Source organism: Pseudophryne corroboree, chromosome 6, assembly GCF_028390025.1.
Source record: "Pseudophryne corroboree isolate aPseCor3 chromosome 6, aPseCor3.hap2, whole genome shotgun sequence".
NCBI classification, from domain to species: domain Eukaryota; kingdom Metazoa; phylum Chordata; class Amphibia; order Anura; family Myobatrachidae; genus Pseudophryne; species Pseudophryne corroboree.
In genome coordinates, this window is record NC_086449.1 from 101,363,901 (window position 1) to 101,382,364 (window position 18,464).

The following is an 18,464-nucleotide window of genomic DNA, read 5'->3' on the forward strand; positions in this document are numbered from 1 at the left end:
GACAGCATGGTGATAATGTACCAACCAATCAACTCCTAACTGCCATGTCGCAGGCTGTGTTTGAAAAATGACAGGAGCTGATTGGTTGGTACTTTATCACTGTGCTATTTATCACTCTCCAAGGCTTGATAAATCTAGGCCTTTGTCCTCAAAAGCACCCCATTAACCACACAAATCCCAAGTCCTATCTGGGATAATGAACATGGCATTATTATTATTATAATCCTTTATTTATATGGCACAACAAGGGATCCGCAGCACCCATTACACAGTACATAATTAAATGAGAAAACAGCACTTACAGTTCAAGACACTATGGGACAGGTATAGAAAACTAGGGTTTAGGTGCCACCAATGGGAGTATGGAGTATAAGATAGTGTACGTAAGAAAAGGAAAGACACATGAGGAAAGAAGTCTCTTGCGAGCTTTCAATCTAAAAAGGTGAAGGGCTAACAGACCGGAGTGACACAGCAAAGGTAGACAGGCATGGGTTTAACCCATGTGCAAACCTCTCACACTAAAGCAAGTATCCAGGAAAAACACAGGGACTGTTTCAGTGTGAATGGATCGATCTAGGTTATGTGACCCGGGTCTGCGACCCTGGACCATGACCACAGTTTTTCCCAATTACGAGCCAGATACTCAGGAACACCCTTTCAGACCACAGTTTCTCTCTACTCAGGTTATGTTAACACACGACCTTGGTTTTTGCCAGATCCTTGCCTCAATGTGAAAGGGGTATAACAGTCAAGGTTTTTAGGATATCCATCCTGATTAAATAAAATGACTGAGGTACTATTAAAGACACTTGTGCTTCAGTATAGATATCCTTAAAACCTGGTCTATTAGGGAGTCTTAAGAACCAAGTTTGGAAACCACTGCTTTAAACAAAAGATGAAGTGGTCTCTGTTTATGGGATATTTAATACCTCCTTCTGATGGAAGGAATATAGAGAAACCTATAAACGCTAGTTCAAACATGAATACACATAAAACCAATCCTTATAAATGAATGTTTCCCTTGTATTTCTCCTCCCATAACAACAAAAAAGCCATAAAACATAACAAATACTGTATATATTCCTTTAACAGCAAATATTATTGGAATCAATCACCAGCTGGCAAGTATATAATGCCAAACTGACACAGCATAATAACCTAACCAGTGTACAAGCATTACTTTATTCAATACTTGAAAATTAATGATTTCTAAACACAGCACCAGACATAATTAACAGCAAATAATACACGCAGATAGATTTGTAAACCAGCCAGGAGCTTATACAACATCTTAGCACATTTTAAAAAATATAACTACAGCAAAATACTTCATACAGTAAGTCTGCTTACTGGACAACCCCAGTAGGTTGGATTTTAAATACCTACCGATAAATCCTTTTCTCCATAAGGGATATTGGGGACAGAGTAGTACGATGGGTTATAGACTGGGCCAATAGAGACCGTGAACTTTACATTTCTTCAACTGGGTGTGCTGGCTCCTCCCCTCTATGCCTCCTCCTACAGGTCAGTTATAGGTAAAACAGTGCCCGAAGGAGAATGACATACTTGAGAGAAGGAACATAAAAGGTTTGATGAGATTTACACACCAGCACACCAACATATAACTTAGCCAGCAACGCCTGGCAACATTAACAGCAACAGCTGAACAGGAAACACAGAACAGAGAACCTGCAGAAAGTCACCGCACAGAGGCGGGCGCCCAATATCCCTTATGGACTACGAGAAATGGATTTTCTCTAGCATCCATGTGTGTGTATTGGGGACAGATTAGTACGATGGGGATGTCCCAAAGCTTCCAGTATGGGCAGGAATGTGCGGAGACATCTGCAGCACCGCCTGCCCAAACTGGGTATCCTCTTTGGTCAGGGTATCAAACTGGTAGAACTTCACAAAGGTGTTCTTCCCCGACCAGGTAGCAGCTCGGCATAGTTGCAAGGCCGAAACTCCACGGGCAGCCACCCAAGAAGAGCTCACCGACCTGGTAGATTGGGCCTTCAGAAACTGTGGAACAGGCAAAGCTGCCGACACATAGGCCTGTTGGATAGTAAGCCTAATCCAACGAGCAATGGACTGCTTAGAAGCAGGGCAACCCTTTTTCCGCGCATCATAGAGCACAAACAAGGAATCCGTCTTTCTGATCCGAGCCGTCCTCTTGACATAGACTTTCAAGTCTTTTACTGCATCCAATGCCTCCGGAGGAGCAGAAGTGTCAGAACTGGACGGAACCACAATAGGCTGATTCAAGTAAAACACGGAGACCACCTTCGGCAGGAACTGCCGTCTAGTCCTGAGCTCCGCTCTGTTCTCATAAAAGACCAAGTACAGACATTTGCATGACAAGGCCCCCCAATTCTGAGACACACCTAGCAGAAGCCAGGGCCAGTAACATCACTGATTTCCACGTGAGGTATTTATCTTCTACCGTCGTCAGAGGTCAAAAACGAGGAGGACTGTAGAAAGCGTAACACTACATCCAGATCCCAAGGTGCCGTAGGCAGCACGAATGGAGGTTGTATGTGAAGCACCCCTTGCAAGAAGGTCTGAACTTCCGGCAAGAGAGCCAACTTCTTCTGGAAGAATATGGAAAGACCTGAAATCTGGACCTTAATGGATCCCAGACGTAAGCCTTTTATCCACTACAGCCTGCAGGAAATGTAGGAACCTTCCCAAGTGGAATTCCGCAGAGGGATATGTGCATTCCTCGCACCAGGAGATATATATCCGCCAGATATGATGATCGTGTTTTGACGACACAGGTTTTCTGGCTTGCACCATAGTGACAATGACCTTCTTGGAAAGCCCTTTGTGAGCTAGGATGTTCTGCTCAACTTCCATGCCGTCAAACGAAGCCGCCGTAAGTCCGAGTAGATGAACGGTCCTTGTTGAAAAAGATCCCTTCTTAGTGGTAGAGGCCATGCTCTTTGGGGCGAATCAGGGGCAATCAAGATTGCCATCACTCTTTGATGCCTGATCCGCTTGAGCACCCTTGGGGTCAACGGAATCGGAGGAAACAGGTAGACCAGCTGGTACGGCCAAGGCAATGTCAGCGCATCCACTGCGCTCGCCTGAGGGTCCCTGGTTCGTGAGCAATAGCAGCGAAGCTTCTTGTTGAGGCGAGAGGCCATCAAGTTGATCTGTGGGCATCCCCACCTGTCGTTGATCTGTTGAAATACCTGAGGGTGTAGTCCCCACTCCCTCAGGTGGAGGTCGTGGCAACTCAGGAAGTCTGCTTCCCAGTTGTCCACTCCCGGAACGATGATCGTGGACAGTGCTCTTGCATTTCTGCCCAGAGGAGTATTCTTGACACTTCTTACATGCAGGCCCTGCTTTTTGTCCCTCCTTGTCGATTGATGTACGCCATGGCCATGGCGTTGTCAGACTGAACCTGGATTGCCCGATCCCGGAGTAGAGGGGAGGCCTGAATTGTAAATGGCCCGAAGTTCCAGGATGTTGATCGGAAGGAGGGCCTCTTGGGCAGACCACCTGCCCTGGAACTGCGCCCCCTGGGTGACAGCTCCCCATCCTCTCAGACTCGCATCTGTCGTGGGAAGGATCCATTCCTGAATCCCAAAGCGTCGACCTTCCAGCAGGTTTGAAGACTGTAGCCACCACAGGAGGGAAATCCTGGCCTGGGGTGACAGCCAAATCATCTGGTGCATCTGATGATGGGAACCGGACCACTTGTTCAGGATGTCCAATGGAACGGTCTGGCATGAAACCTTCCGAACTGAATCGCCTCGTTCGAGGCCACCAACTTTCCCAACAATTTTATGCAAAGATGAATGGAGACTCAAGCAGGTCGGAGGACCATGCAAACCATTTCTTGAAGAGTTCTCACTTTTTCCTCTGGGAGGAACACTTTTTGTGTTACAGTATCCAGTAACATCCCCAGAAACAGGTGCCGCTCAGACGGTTCCAGATGGGACTTCTGCAGGTTGAAGATCCACCCGTGGTAAGACTGAAGTTGGAGAGTGCGCTCTATATGGAGCAGTAGAAGCTCCCTGGAACTCGCTTTTTTTTCAGGAGATCGTCCAGATATGGAATTACTTTGACCCCCTGGACCCTGAGCTGAAACATAATTTCCGCCATCACCTTCGTGAATACCCTCGAGCTGTAGACAGGCCGAAGGGCAACGCCTGAAATTGGTAGTGATCGTTCAGCAGGGCGAACCGCAGATAGGCCTGATGAGGAGGCCAAATTGGGTTACGGAGGCAAGCGTCCTTGATATCCAGGGACACTAGGAATTCCTGTTGTTCCAGGCCTGCGATCACTGCTCTCAAAGATTCCATCTTGAATTTGAAAACCTTCAGGTAAGGATTCAAGTCAGAATGGATCTCACAGACCAGTCTGGTTTTGGTACTACGAACAGACTGAAGTAGTAACCTTGTCCTCGTTGTTGTAGGGGTTATGGAACAATGACCTGGTACTGGACCACCTTGTTGATGGCCAGTAGCAGCGTACCTCGCATATTTTCCAAAGCTAGTAAGCTTGATTTCAAATATCGTTGGGTAGGAGCACAGTCAAACTCCAGCTTGTAACCCTGAGAGATAAGGTCCCTTACCATATTATCTTGGCAGGAACCGTCCCAGATGTGGCTGTAGTGACGTAACCGAGCTCCCACCACGATATCCCCTCGGGGTGGGTGGGCACCATCATGCTGAAGTCTTTGCGGAAGCAGAATTGGTGCTCTGATCCTGAGATCCGGCAACTAGCTGCGTTGGAGGCCCCCCTGGCCCTTGATCGAAATCTAGAGGACCGAAAGGACTGAGTAGACGGTCCCGGGTAGGTACGTCTAGCAGGCGGAGCTCCTGAAGGGAGAAATGTGGATTTCCCAGCAGTAGCTTTGGAAATCCATGCGTCAAATTCACCTCCAAAGAACCATTCACCTGTAAAGGGAAAAGATTCCACATTATGTTTGGAGTCAGCGTCAGCAATCCACTTACGCAACCATATGACTCTGCGCACAGACGTCCTAGCATTAATATTGCAAATCTCTTTAAGGGAGTCACAGAGGACTCTTGCCGTGTCCTGAATGTGTTTTAGAAAAGTTACAGTAGTAACTAAGGTCATATCACCCGAAAGACCTTTGTGAATTTGAGAAGCCCAGGAAGGAAATGCATGTGTCATCCAGCAACCAGCAGTGACCGGTCCTTGAGCTACACCTGCAGCAGTGTAGATAGATTTTAGAGTGGCCTCAATTTTCCTATCTGCTGGGTCCTTTACCTTAAAGGAGCCCGGAGCAAGCAGTACCGCCTTTTTAGAAAGGCGAGAGACATCCACTGCTGGAGATTCTTCTCAGAATTTTCTGCCTTCAGGGGCAAAGGGGAATGTATGCAGAAACCGTTGGACACCTGCTATTATTTATCTGGATTTTTCCAGGCTATTTTAAATAAGTCATCAAATTCCTTGGAATCAGGAAATGTGACCGTCAGTTTGTCTTGGGAGGAAAAATGACTGCTGAGTATTAGCATCCTCCAGGGGGAGCTTTAACACATCCCGAATAGCCAATATGAGGGGTTCAATACCCTGGGTAGGGGGGAACCCACACTTATGGGGTCCACATTATCCTGTATATCATCATCAGTATCTGATAAGAGTGCAGGTAGAGCACGTTTTTGTGCACCTGTTGCAGGCGGGGGGGGGGGGGGGGGGGGATGTTTAGCAGTTAGACTTGCCACTGCTTGTTGCAGTTCCTGAGTTTTATTTGCATTTGCAGTGAGCCGAGATGACATATCAGACATCATAGTTTTGATAGCCCCCAACCAGGAGGGCTCTGGACTCTCCCCCATATTGTTATCAGCATTCTGAGATGACTGACTACATTGCTCACATGATATTGAGCCAGATGAACTAGGGGAGAATCTAGCATTACAAACACTGCATTACTTCTGTTTTACCATATTGAATAAGAAAAACAGGTACAATATACACACAACACAGCCTGAAATACATTACAAGCCTGTCCTATTGCATGTGAGAGGAGACACAGGAGAGAGGACACCAGCGCACCCAACGCTGCACAGCCCCAGTGAGGCTGTCAGCATTTTATATATGTAAACAACAGTGAGACTGTATTATGAAAAATCCATCAGAGGGATGTTACTTGTGCACACTATAGCGGCTCTCACCCTCTACACCCGGTACAGTGATCCAGGGACTATTAAAGACAAGCTGTTGAGGCTGTTGCTGCTATGCAGAGGAAGGCTCCAAAATGCAGCTGAGCCTGCTCTCATGTCGCTCCGTCCCCCGCCATGGCACTGGAGCTACTGTTTAATATTTACAGTTGTGCTCATAAGTTTACATACCCTAGCAGAATTTGTGATTTTCCGGCCATTTATCAGAGAATATGAATGATAACTCACATACTTTTCTTTCACTCGTGGTTAGTGGTTGGGTGAAGCCATTTATTGTCAAACAACTGTGTTTACTCTTTTTAAATCATAATGACAACAGAAACTACCCAAATGACCCTGATCAAAAGTTTACATACCCTGAAGATTTTGGCCTGATAACATGCACACAAGTTGACACAAACGGGTTTGAATGGCTACTAAAGGTAACCATCCTCACCTGTGATCTGTTTGCGTGTGTGTGTGTGTGTGTGTGTGTGTGTGTGTGTGTAAAAGGTCAGTGAGTTTCTGGACTCCTGGAAGACCCTTGCATCTTTCATCCAGCGCTGCACTGAAGTGTCTAGATTCTGAATCATGGGGAAAGCAAAAGAAAACATTTGTTTGTTCTTAAAGCAGAGGTTCCCAAACATGGTCCTCAAGGCACCCCAACAGTCCAGGATTTAGGTATATCCATGGCTCAGCACAGATGATGATAATAATAATAATAATAATAATATTTATGTAGCGCTCTTTCTCCAATAGGACTCAAGGCGCTTAACAGATACATAACATAATATAGTACAGAAAGTAATGAAGTACAGAACAGCTTTTCATAAAATACAGAAGCATGAATTACTAAAAGGAACATTATGGAAATGCTTGAGTAAACAGGAAAGTCTTGAGTCTACTTTTGAAGGATTCTATAGTTGGGGCCTCTCGCACTGTGCGGGGAAGTGAGTTCCATACAGTTGGAGCCGCATGACTAAAAGCTCGACCCCCAGATAAATTACGGGAGATTCTAGGTACTATCTACAGATCGCAGTAATCGAGTGGGGCCGTATGGTATCAGAAGCTGCTTCAGGTACCTTGGGTCCTGGTCATGTAATGCTTTGAAGCTCAGTAAGCCAATCTTGAAGATGATTCGCCATCTTACAGGCAGCCAGTGAAGGGATTAGAGGATGGGTGTTATGTGGCTAGAACGGGGCTGGTTGGTTAACAGCCTGGCAGCTGTGTTTTGCACCAGCTGTAAGCGGTGCAATTCTTTTGCTGGGAGACCAAGGTTGAGGACATTACAATAGTCTATTCGAGATGATACAAATGCATGTATGACTTTTGGCATATCATCTGAGGGAATTAAGTGCTTGATTCTGGCTATGTTCCTCAGGTGAAAGAATGAGGATTTGAATGTGGCTGATATCTGATGTTTAAGTGACAAGCCACCATCCAGGACAACGCCAAGATTCCACACATGATCAGTGGTTTGTAATTCTGATTCCCTGAGTGTAAGTCCAGTTGGTTGGCTATGCTGCAGTCTTGTCCTTTGATGTTGCGGTCCTATCATAAGGACCTCTGTTTTATTCGGGTTCAGTCGCAGCCAACTGGCGCTCATCCACTCCTGGAGCTCAGCTAGACAGCCATTTAGGGTTGCTTTTTGGGTTATCAGTGCCTGGAGCAAAGGACAAATACAGTTGTGTGTCATCTACATAGCAGTGGTAGTCCAGGCCATGGCGCCATGGCAGATGGTTAGGTTAAATCAAATCGACTGAAGTGCTAATGAAGTCACCTGTGGCAATGTATGGATACATTTAAAACCTGGACCCTTGAGGTGCCTTGAGGACCGCATTTGGGAACCTTTGTCTTAAAGTGTTTCGGTTCTCAAAACGCAATAGAAATTCTATCCTGATGGTATATTTGTCCTACTGTATTACATAGAATGTTTCCCGGTTTATCAAATTATTATTACATTTTATTTATAAAGGCACCACAATTGTTTTGCAGCGCCGTACAAAGGGCATACAATAGAACAGTACAGGAAGACAGAATTTAACATTACAGTAAAAAAAATAACAAAAATCGAGTACAGGTAACAAAGAGCACCACAATTCTCAATACACAATGCAACTTAGATATAAATAGCGAGTGAGTGATCAGCGCACTACTAGGGGCTGGCAGCCATAGATGGAGGTGAGATTTCACCAGCAGGAGAATATGCAGGTAAAGATGGTCGCTGAGTAGGAGAGAGCTGTGAGTGAAATGTGAGAAGAGGGCTTTAACAACAAGAGGGAAGAGGGCCCTGCTCTGGAGGAGCTAACAATCTAGTGGGAAGGGGCGACAGACAGATGACATGAGGTGCAAATGTTTGTTGGAGGTGTGGTCTCTCTCCCGGCTGTCCTTTCCATATTTGGTGGGAGTGCCCTAGGATCATTCCCTCCAGACAGCATGTCTTCAAAGAGTCTCACTCTTTGCTAGGTCCAAACGCTCCACTGGATTTTAAATTCTGACTTTTTAATTTTACTACCATGCCACTTTATGTCATGTCAGGTCTTCTTAGCACACCCTTATCCTCTCCCTTTCCCTTCCTTCCCCTTGTTTCTATCCTTGCCCTGTCTGATTTTCTTTAATAAACACAGATTACAACCTGCAACCAGCATCCCAGTGTCCCCTATGGATGATAGAGAAACACAGATTACAAATAAAAAACAAAACACAACACAACAACAATATATATTAGTTTCTGGGAAAGTCCATACTTAAGAGACCTGAAAACTTAAGGTTTTAACGTGCTAATAATTGTGGAAGACATTTTTAAATGTATCTCAGTCATCTTGCCCCTATTTCAAAATATGAATGGTACAAAAAATCTTTTTGGAACGTAAACTTACGTGTTAGACATGACAATAGCTTCCAGTAATGCTGCCCACACATCACTAGGACCAGTTATCCGGCATGACAACAAATGACTAGATCTGTGTCAAATTTAGGAACACACGTGGGTGGAGAATTTCAACAGATCCTGTTAGATAGCTACTGGCCCAATGACAGCATAACACTGGAAACAATTAGTGCAGTAAGCCAGTGATCCAAAGACCTAACGTGCTAACTCCGTTCTCTGACATAACCAATCCTTTTCTAAAGGACACGGAACTTTTCCAAACTGGACAGAACTGTATCTTAGATTATGTGGCCTACGTATGTACTAACATTAACTCACGGGGACTCTGAGGAGTCTTTCACATTTTTTAAAAACTACTCTGGGGAATCGGACACTGCACGTGAGCCTTATCCAGATGTGGATGGAGTTGCTGCGCAAAGTAGCGATGTGCGCCGGATCCACATGTGCAGTACAGGTATACAACGTAGGAAGCAGTATGGTATCAGACTGTCAGTGATTGACAGTCGGATGCTGTTTGGGGGCAGCGACAACTCCGTTTCCAAAAATGGAGGCATGCTGCCGTCATTCTAGGGGAGGTACCGGGGCACGATCTCCGTTGGAAGACAGAGATTTCCTGGCCTCCCGGTTGTATCTGTAGTGGACGGCTTACTTGACCCCATGCGTCACGCAGACGGCCGATGGTGCTGCAGATGATCTGTTGCTGTGCCCTAGGATGCAGCCCGGACCACTAATGCAAGTATTAGGTGTGATGCCCCCTGCTGCATTACCATATTAAAGCTATAGCTACTGTACTCCGTCAACATGTGAAACAGGCACAGTGTCAGATTCGGGAGCCAGACGGAGACTGCAGGAAAAAGATCAGAAGATCCCTCTCCTGCGAGAATGCCTCCACAGGCATAAAACGGTTTATAAACACTTTTTAAAAAGAGTAATATAAAGCAAAATGTACCAAACACTTTATGAACCACTACACATAAAAATGTAAAACAGACAGTGTTGTTCATGAATTATCATGAAATACAGACTCTATAGACTCTCGTATTCATGAAAGTCAGCCATCTCTCATCCTTACCCTTTGTTCCATGAACACTTTTACCCCATCTGAGTCACCCGTCTGTCTGCCCCGCCCCTTCTCTCGAGCAGGGCCCTCTCCCCTCATTTGCTTTTACTCCCTACAACAGCACCTAACCCTCAGTTTCTCCCACCCTAATGCTTATTTCAGGGTCATAACCGCTGATGCAGAAATGTTTATATACCATGTACTTGTCCTACATTGTCTTGTACTATTTTGCTCATTTGTTTTTGTACTTTGTTAGGCCCAGCAGAACCCTTGTAGCACAATAATAATTCCTACATTTATGTCAAAGCATCTAAATATCTACAGCCCTTCTTCCACAATGACTTCATGATGCGTTGAGCTGGGTGTTGTCAGTTGTATAGCAGTCTGACAGCATGCATGTTAATTTGAGTGATCTGTCAAAAATACACTTCAGCAGCAGGGATTTGTGATATTGGGACATGAGAAGGTTATATAGCACCTTCTCAATTAATCTATAAGGGGAAGAAGCATTATCAAGTTGCATTATGCAAATGAGGGGGTAGCCATCTAAAGACTTAAAAGGGGGTGATACAACGGCAATGTTGTTCTCCCATAATCCTCTGCCATGTGCAGAGCAGAGAATGGATTCCCTCCATAAATCTGCAGGGATCGATGCAATTTAACATAATGTAGAGTCGTAATGTGGCATACATTATTGTAGCCCAACATTTCCAATTTTCCACGTGCCTCTTGGTGGCGAAAGATATAATCAGCAATGCAGGCAAGATGTGCCGTTTCGGAGAGTACAACATGGCCATTGTACAGAACTGAAACCTCTCCACAGACATGCATACTGTAGCTCCCAACTTTTGGGGACAGGAGAATCAAGACAGATTTGCTGGCATGAAAATTATGTGGCAACGCATCACAGGGACGTTATCTCTTCTTCCAATGCATTGGACCGCCCGCCACTGATATACACAGTAGGCTCACCTGAGAATGAGATAAGGACATGGGATATGGACCATGACATTTGAAGATGCCCAGGAATAGGAAACCACACATCGGTACCAGAAATGTTTAGGCATAATGTAATATACTGTAGCTCCTGGCATGGTCTAGCCATGCAAACAGAACTGATACAGGCATCAGGCTGAAGTGACGACAGTGTCTCATGTAGATATCTCCATCACATATGAACCTGGACGGTGACTTAAGCTGCAGCACACGGTTACACAAAGCATAGGCCACTAACCTTCACCAAGTCATAGCAGCCCATTAACTAGATGTATCACAGGTTTACAGCTGTGTCTTGAGGTTATGAGGAAGTGTTTAGTTTTAGGGGCAATATACTCCCGGGCATTTGGCTTTGCCACAAACAGCACATAGTTAATTGGCGCATTATATTTTAATTAACTGTAGTCATGTGGTTTAGTGGCCCTAGAGAAATGAGGTGCAACAAAAAGATAAAATATTATTATGTATAAGGTCAAAGTCAGTGTATAATCAACAGATGTGTAAAAACATATTCTATAAGCAATAATGAACCGCATAATGTCTAGGTGCCCTATAGCGGATGTGAAACCGTAAGTGCAAACAGCAGGGATTGCTGGGTCTTGCAGTCCCACAACAGCTTGGGAACCACAGGTTGGTCGTCTCCAAACTTTTTTTTTCTTATAATTACCAAATAGTGTTTCTTTTACTGCCCATGTGGGAAATGACTTCTAAACGGTTAATAGGATCAGTCCCACAAATGATCAATATTACCCAGCAAGCGATACGCTCAATTGTCAGTGCCAAGTGCAGCAGAATAAATCAATGACTGTCCATAATGGGATAAGCAGAACAAACAAATACCTTTAAGACACATATTCCAAATCAATCTGAGAAATTAAATTTCTGTCTGACTGAGGACGGTCTACAGTACAATGAAGGCACAGCCACCAAGCAACGTCACCCTGCGCTCTGTGCAGGCAATGGTTTGGGAACACCAGCAAAGAATCTGAAATGAACCAACACAGATCGGTTGTTACATGAGTGAGTGCTCTGACTGTTTCAAACCTATTCCATCAGGAAACCTCATATTTCCATGGTCTTGCAAAACACCTGTGAAAACAATTTCATGTTTAGATCAGGCGGCCTCCAGCGTCTTGACACCTAACCTTATGCTTCTCCCTAACAGTGGCACTTCAAAAGGCTAGCAATTAAACCAGATGGTCACTGTCGCCTATATGGAACTGGGATGGCCTGCATAACAGCCAGTTAAACCTGCTAAACAAACATTTATTACATATACAATAGATTGTAAGCTTGCGAGCAGGGCCTTTCTACCTTTAAAACTGTTTGTTATTACCCAGTTTTGTTAGATCATTGTTATTTCCAATTGTAAAGCGCAACGGAACTTGCTGCGCTATATAAGAAACTGTTAATAAATAAATAATATACAATCATGGATTTACATTCTAAATGTATGTCTTCTTTCAAGTCTGTACGTTGACGTCCTCAAGGTCCTACTTTGTTACAATGATTAAACATTTAGATATCATTTGCAGCACTGGCCAACATACTGATACATAGAAACATAGAATTTGACGGCAGATAAGACCACTTGGCCCATCTAGTCTGCCCCTTTTTTATTTTATCCTTTAGGCAATCTCAACCCTTTTTTAATCTTGATTCTTTGTAAGGATATTCATATGCCTGTCCCAAGCATGTTTAAATTGCCCTACAGTCTTAGCCTCTACCACCTCTGATGGGAGGCTATTCCACTTATCCACTACCCTTTCTGTGAAGTAATTTTTCCTTAAATTTCCCCTGAACCTCCCCCCCTCCAGTCTCAATGTATGCCCTCGAGTAGTAATGTCCTCAGCATGACATGACCAATTCATAGATAAAAGAGATTGTTTTAGTGCTGCAGAAACACCTCTTCAAATAGGCCTATATTAACTTAAACACTTTAGGATATAGAAGAATTTCCCCCCTCACAGTGTAACAGGAAAAATGTAACAGTGCACTTTAGTTTTCTTCCTACTAACAGGCACACTGATAGCAGACAAGTGGTTCCCAAACACGGAAGTTAAGGCACCATAACAGTCCAGGTTTCATGGATATTCATGTTTGAGCACAGGTGACAATTAGTGCCTCAGTTATTTTGATTTAACCCTCTGTGCTTAAGCATGGATATCCTTAAAACTGTACGGCAAAGATGCCTTGAGGACTGAGTTTAAGAACCACTGATATAGACAGAGAGGAATATCCTACTAGCAGTGGTAATTTACCAGGTAGTTTACCGCATGGCAAAAATGGGCTACAATAGGATAGCCTGCAATATTAGCCCGTTTTTGCCATGCGGTAAACTACCGCTGCCAATAGGATACCTCCCAAATGGGCTGTGGCAGAACTGAATGCAAGTTCATGCATGGAGCATACATTGCGCCTTTTTGCTCCACTCATGTGTCAGAACCAAGTGTACAAAACTACAGGTGACGCAGCGATGTATGGATTTCAGTCACATCTCCACTTGTGATTAGCAGACGTCATTTGGATGTAAAGGGGAGTCCTCACATAGGTTATGCTCAGCGAGTATCTGTCGGTGGTACTGCAATTTGGACAGAAGCGTAAATACACCTTTTTACAGATACATATTTTGCATCAAGGATAGAGCTGCCCCATGAGGATAATGGCCATCAAACTAAGCGTATGGATAGCAGCATTCGGCAGTATATATAAATGTGTACCACTCTACATGCCGGTGGAAATCCACATAAAATCCCATGCATGCAGTGTGTGAGCAATAGTATCAAACTTGCATTCGACTTTGCATCGGCCACAAAGCATCATTTAGCTGTTACCGCAGTTCCATTCTTTCATACAGCTTATCTTTATGTAAAGCTAGCCACATCACACACAGGAAAAACCTAAACACAGTTAATAGTATGTATGACCAACACAACAAGTATCCCGTCTGATCAGAACCAATCAGAAAAGATATGAAATCCAGCAGGCTGATGACAATTTATATTCAGTCATCAGTGACTCAAGGGTCTATTCATGAAGCGGTGAAAAGAGTGGAGAAGTGAGTCAGTGGAGAAGAATCAATCAGCTGCTCTATATAATTGTATAGTATGCAAATTTTAAATGTTACGTCCATGCTGATTGGTTGCCATGGGCAACTTCTCCACTGGCTCACTTTTTCACCGCTTCATGAATAGACCCCATAGTCAGAACAAGGAGTGATGACTTGTCCATGTGCTCCTGTTGTATTCAGCCACCTCACTTACTTCTACCTATCACATTAGATGTATAGGCCAGAAGAGAGGTGGACCAAAGAAGAGCTTCCGCTCGCTGAACATGGGCACAGCAGTCATGTTTCTCCGGCAGAGCTTTCTGCACAAACTGAGAACATTTCAGGAAGAGGAATTTAAAGAAGAAGGAGTTACATTTAAGTCTACTGCTCCCTAAAAACAAACTTACAAGAGAAATATTCATTCTAAAACTAGAAGGGTCTGCTGTATGTGTATGGTTACAACAAATACAGCCACAAACAGCATACCTGAGGGGAACAAATGTCAGACATAAACGGACAGGTCTAGAAGTGTTACCATAAAGACACATTAAGGCCCTAGAACAGGAATGTTTTACAGACGTTCTTCAGCCTCCAGGTCACAAGACATAAGCAGAATTAATCTTCTTTGTATTTAATCTAATTATTTAATGCAATTCAGACACATTTGTAACACAAGCCTGGAAACAATAGAGCTAGGTTTCTATTGGCAGAGATTGGGGGAATGACTGACTGGAAAGTGTCACCTTTACCATGATGTCAAACCATGGCAGTGATAGAGCTGGCAGGAAACGACAAGGGTTTACCAGTACTTTCAGGGTCGTTGGGTGGTAACCTGCTATGGATCCCAGAACCGTCAGTAAGAAAGTCACATTTTCACCCATCAGTAAGCTAGGAGTCAGTAACATCCAGACCCCATCCTGCACAATGTACTCAGAAGTGTTAGAAACATAGAATTTGACGGCAGATAAGAACCACTTGGCCCATCTAGTCTGCCCCTTTTTTATTTTATCCTTTAGGCAATCTCAACCCTTTTTTAACCTTAATTCTTTGTAGGGATATTCATATGCCTGTCCCAAGCATGTTTAAATTGCCCTACAGTCTTAGCACGCAGTCATGTAAAACCTGTACATGCTGCAAGTGCCCTCAACACTGGACACATTTGACTACATGTCAGTAAAAGATTGCTAGCTGTCGGTAAAGAAAAATATTATAATTCAAGACACAGCAACCCAGACTAATTGTAAACCTCTGGTAAAGGGATCTTCCATAGAAGACTGTACATAGCAGTACTGATCGGGACAGGGTGTTTGTGCATTAGAACTCCACAGTAAAGGGCATTCATGGGTAGAGTTAATACGTGGATTATATTCAGTGTAAAGATTAAGTAGAATATACTATTGCAATCCGTTTATACTACATCTTAAGATCGGATACTGACGGTCTGCAAGACTTCAGCTGCTGCAGGTGTTGTAACTACATAGTCTTCCATAAGGCGTACTGGGACTTTTACTTATGTACTTTGGTGAGCCTCAAAATGCATAAATCGCATTATAAAGGAAAAATGCAGTTTTTAGAAATGTTAAATCTGCTTTACTAGGGCACTGTGCATCTATGGTTTACAGATGTTGGCCCACTGCTGAGAGAGTACTGTGTGCTGTACTGGAGTTCCCTATTCCCGGCTGTGCTGCTGTCAGCCTGCCCTGCACCTGTGTTTAGTGCTATAAACATACATAGATTAGAATATCAGGAAGTCTGGATGAATTAAAGGTGTAGAGGTATAGTATGAGCAGCCAGCACTATATGGGATCCCTGCGTATTGAGATGAATTAAATCACTCACCCTGTAGACAGAATACAGCTATAGGCCCATTTTAAAGTACAGTAATGGAACAAGTTATTACAAATATTTTCCAAAACCAATATACAACACTGAGCTTCCTTCATGTGACATATGTGTTGTCCTTCTTCATATAGCAGATATAAGAATCCGGCACATAGCTAGCCCTCCATAATTTATTGTGGTCAGTCATTCAGTAAGAGGCAGAAAGCATGGACCACATAGGCACACACTATATTGCAATGCTTTGGCTCAGACAAATAATCCCTGCTGGGAGATGCATATGAAGATCAGCATCAATCTATAGCAGGATCAATCAACTATAGTGAAACCACAAGTCCCAGCGTAACTCAGCTATAGTATAGCCTGATGTTCTGTTAGCACAACCAGGAGAGCAGACCCTTACCAGACAGTGTGGGTGCAGCTATCAGGAAAGACTGCAGCAGCATCTGCAAGGAGCAAGAAGTGCATTCCTCCCTATGCCAGAAACCTTTGGGATCCCTGTTCCTTTTTTTGAGTGATGGCTTGAAATATCGAAGTATAAAAGAGGACAGTTACTTTTAGCCAACCATGAACCATGTATTGGGTGCGAGTGCGTTAAGCAGTATATATAGAAGCAAAAAGCAGCTATTCCCAATGGGAGATGAATCATAGTCAAAAGTTCAGCTTAATATCTACTTAAAAGGTTGTATATAAACGATCTGCCATAAAATGCTCACTAAGCCAATGAATGCAACATAAAGCAGCAAAGTAACAAGACCTGTTCACAAACAACTACCTTCTTGTCCAATAAGCCAAAAGGATGAGGGTTAAAGGGAGGAAAAAGATGAAGTGAATGTTTCTCAGTGAAGAAGGACGTTAATGCTCTTTAACTACATGGACAGAGAACCATGGAGGAGGCAGACTTATTTAGAGTCACCTATTGAACAAGTATAAAAACATACCAAATGCAGCAGGAAGCCCTGATAGAAAACATATGTGTATAATGGATCAGGCTGATTTTCCTGGCAGCAAAGAAAAAAATAAAACACTACACATAGCAAAGGCTTATTATTCCTGTTAGTGTATACAAATAGGGTCTCTATAAAACAAAAACAAAATAATCAACGATCATATTTACGACCACGACGTGAACTTTTATAAGTACAATATTTACCTTTTTGCGATGTTTAATCCTTTATCTTACAGAGAAGCCTTCCCCTTTTAGCCTTCCGAAGATGTAAACAACTCAGTAAAAATACGGACTTAAAAATGTTACCAATAAAAAGTTTTCTCCAAACTTTGGAAAATATTAACCCTTACAGCTCGCCTCTAAAGTTACCAAGTAGATTGGGGAAAGATAGTTGCTTGTAGAAGAGGTAAACGGCATGAATTCGTATTAAACTGGCAGAAGTGATAGAAAAAACCTTAACTATGGAGAGAGAGAAAAAGCCGATTAATGTGAACCATCTGCTTCCTTGTAGAGGAGGAAAAAAATGTGGATTGTTGTTTTTTTTTTTTTTTTTTCTTTCTTTCTTTCTTTGAAACACCTTGAGAAATCCAGATAGTGGGGGAAAAGTTTCAGGAGTCAAATAGATCTAGCAATTGGGGATACGTCTTGAAAAGTAGTCAGTTCTCTTCCAGTAAAACATAAAAGGATTCTTGATTAAAAAGATTCCGAAATTTTTTTTTCCACCTCTCTTAAAAATGTGCATGAGGCTAGTATGTTTCCCAGTGTGCGAGATTCCTTGAGCATGGAGAAGTGAGCCAGTTCCTATTCAGACTTAACAATACAGAGCAGTCCCATCCCCCATGTTCCCTACAAGAATTTGCAACCCCTCCCAGGCAGAGTTCATTTACAAAGACCCCTCCTACCCTCTCCAATTTCTCCATTTGCACACTGGGGTTTGTAGTTTACATACCATTTAACTCACGCCAGGCACTCAGTATTCTCTCAGGCTGAATTAAATACAGGTAAACAAAATGCAGGGCAGTGCTGCAAGTTTATCCACGGGAGCTGCGGCCAGGCCGACTGTGAGCTGTAGCTGGCTGCACTTTCTCCACAGTCAGACCTAATTCTAACATAGGCACTGTCCTGTAGTGGTGGGAGTATATGGGTAATATACTGTAAGTATATATTCACAAAGATTACATTTGAAAGAAGGCATTGTTGTGTGTACGTAACTTTGTTTAAAAAAAATCTATATATTTTATATATATATATATATATATATATATATATATCTATCTGTGTGTGTGTATATATATTTGTGTGTGTGTGTTCATCCTCTGAGAATTAATGGAGCGATCGCCAGCTGTGAATAGTCGCAGCCTAGCAAGCCATGTTGATGAGCATGGCTAGTGCTACAACTGTGTGTGTGTATATATATATATATATATATATATATCCATACCTCCCAATATGACCCTCTCCAGGAGGGACACAATGCTCTGCTTCTGGACTTCTCTCTTAATTTATGATTGCCGGCACCTGTGTTGAACAGGTTAATGGATAAGAAA

General features: G+C 43.3%; 1 protein-coding gene across 4 annotated transcripts in view; it reads right to left on the bottom strand.

Moving 5' to 3' along the window:
- Positions 1 to 17,813, bottom strand: part of FGFR1 (fibroblast growth factor receptor 1) — a 155,101-nt gene extending 137,288 nt beyond the window's left edge. For 2 of the 4 annotated variants that reach the window (XM_063931546.1, XM_063931544.1), the window contains exon 1: positions 17,122 to 17,813. The gene's annotated coding sequence lies outside the window, so the exon portion shown is untranslated. Of the gene's footprint in view, positions 1 to 16,371; positions 16,389 to 17,121 lie in introns of those variants that run through there. The other 2 variants (XM_063931547.1, XM_063931545.1) reach the window with 2 other exon arrangements.
- Between the last annotated feature and the right edge of the window lie 651 nt (positions 17,814 to 18,464).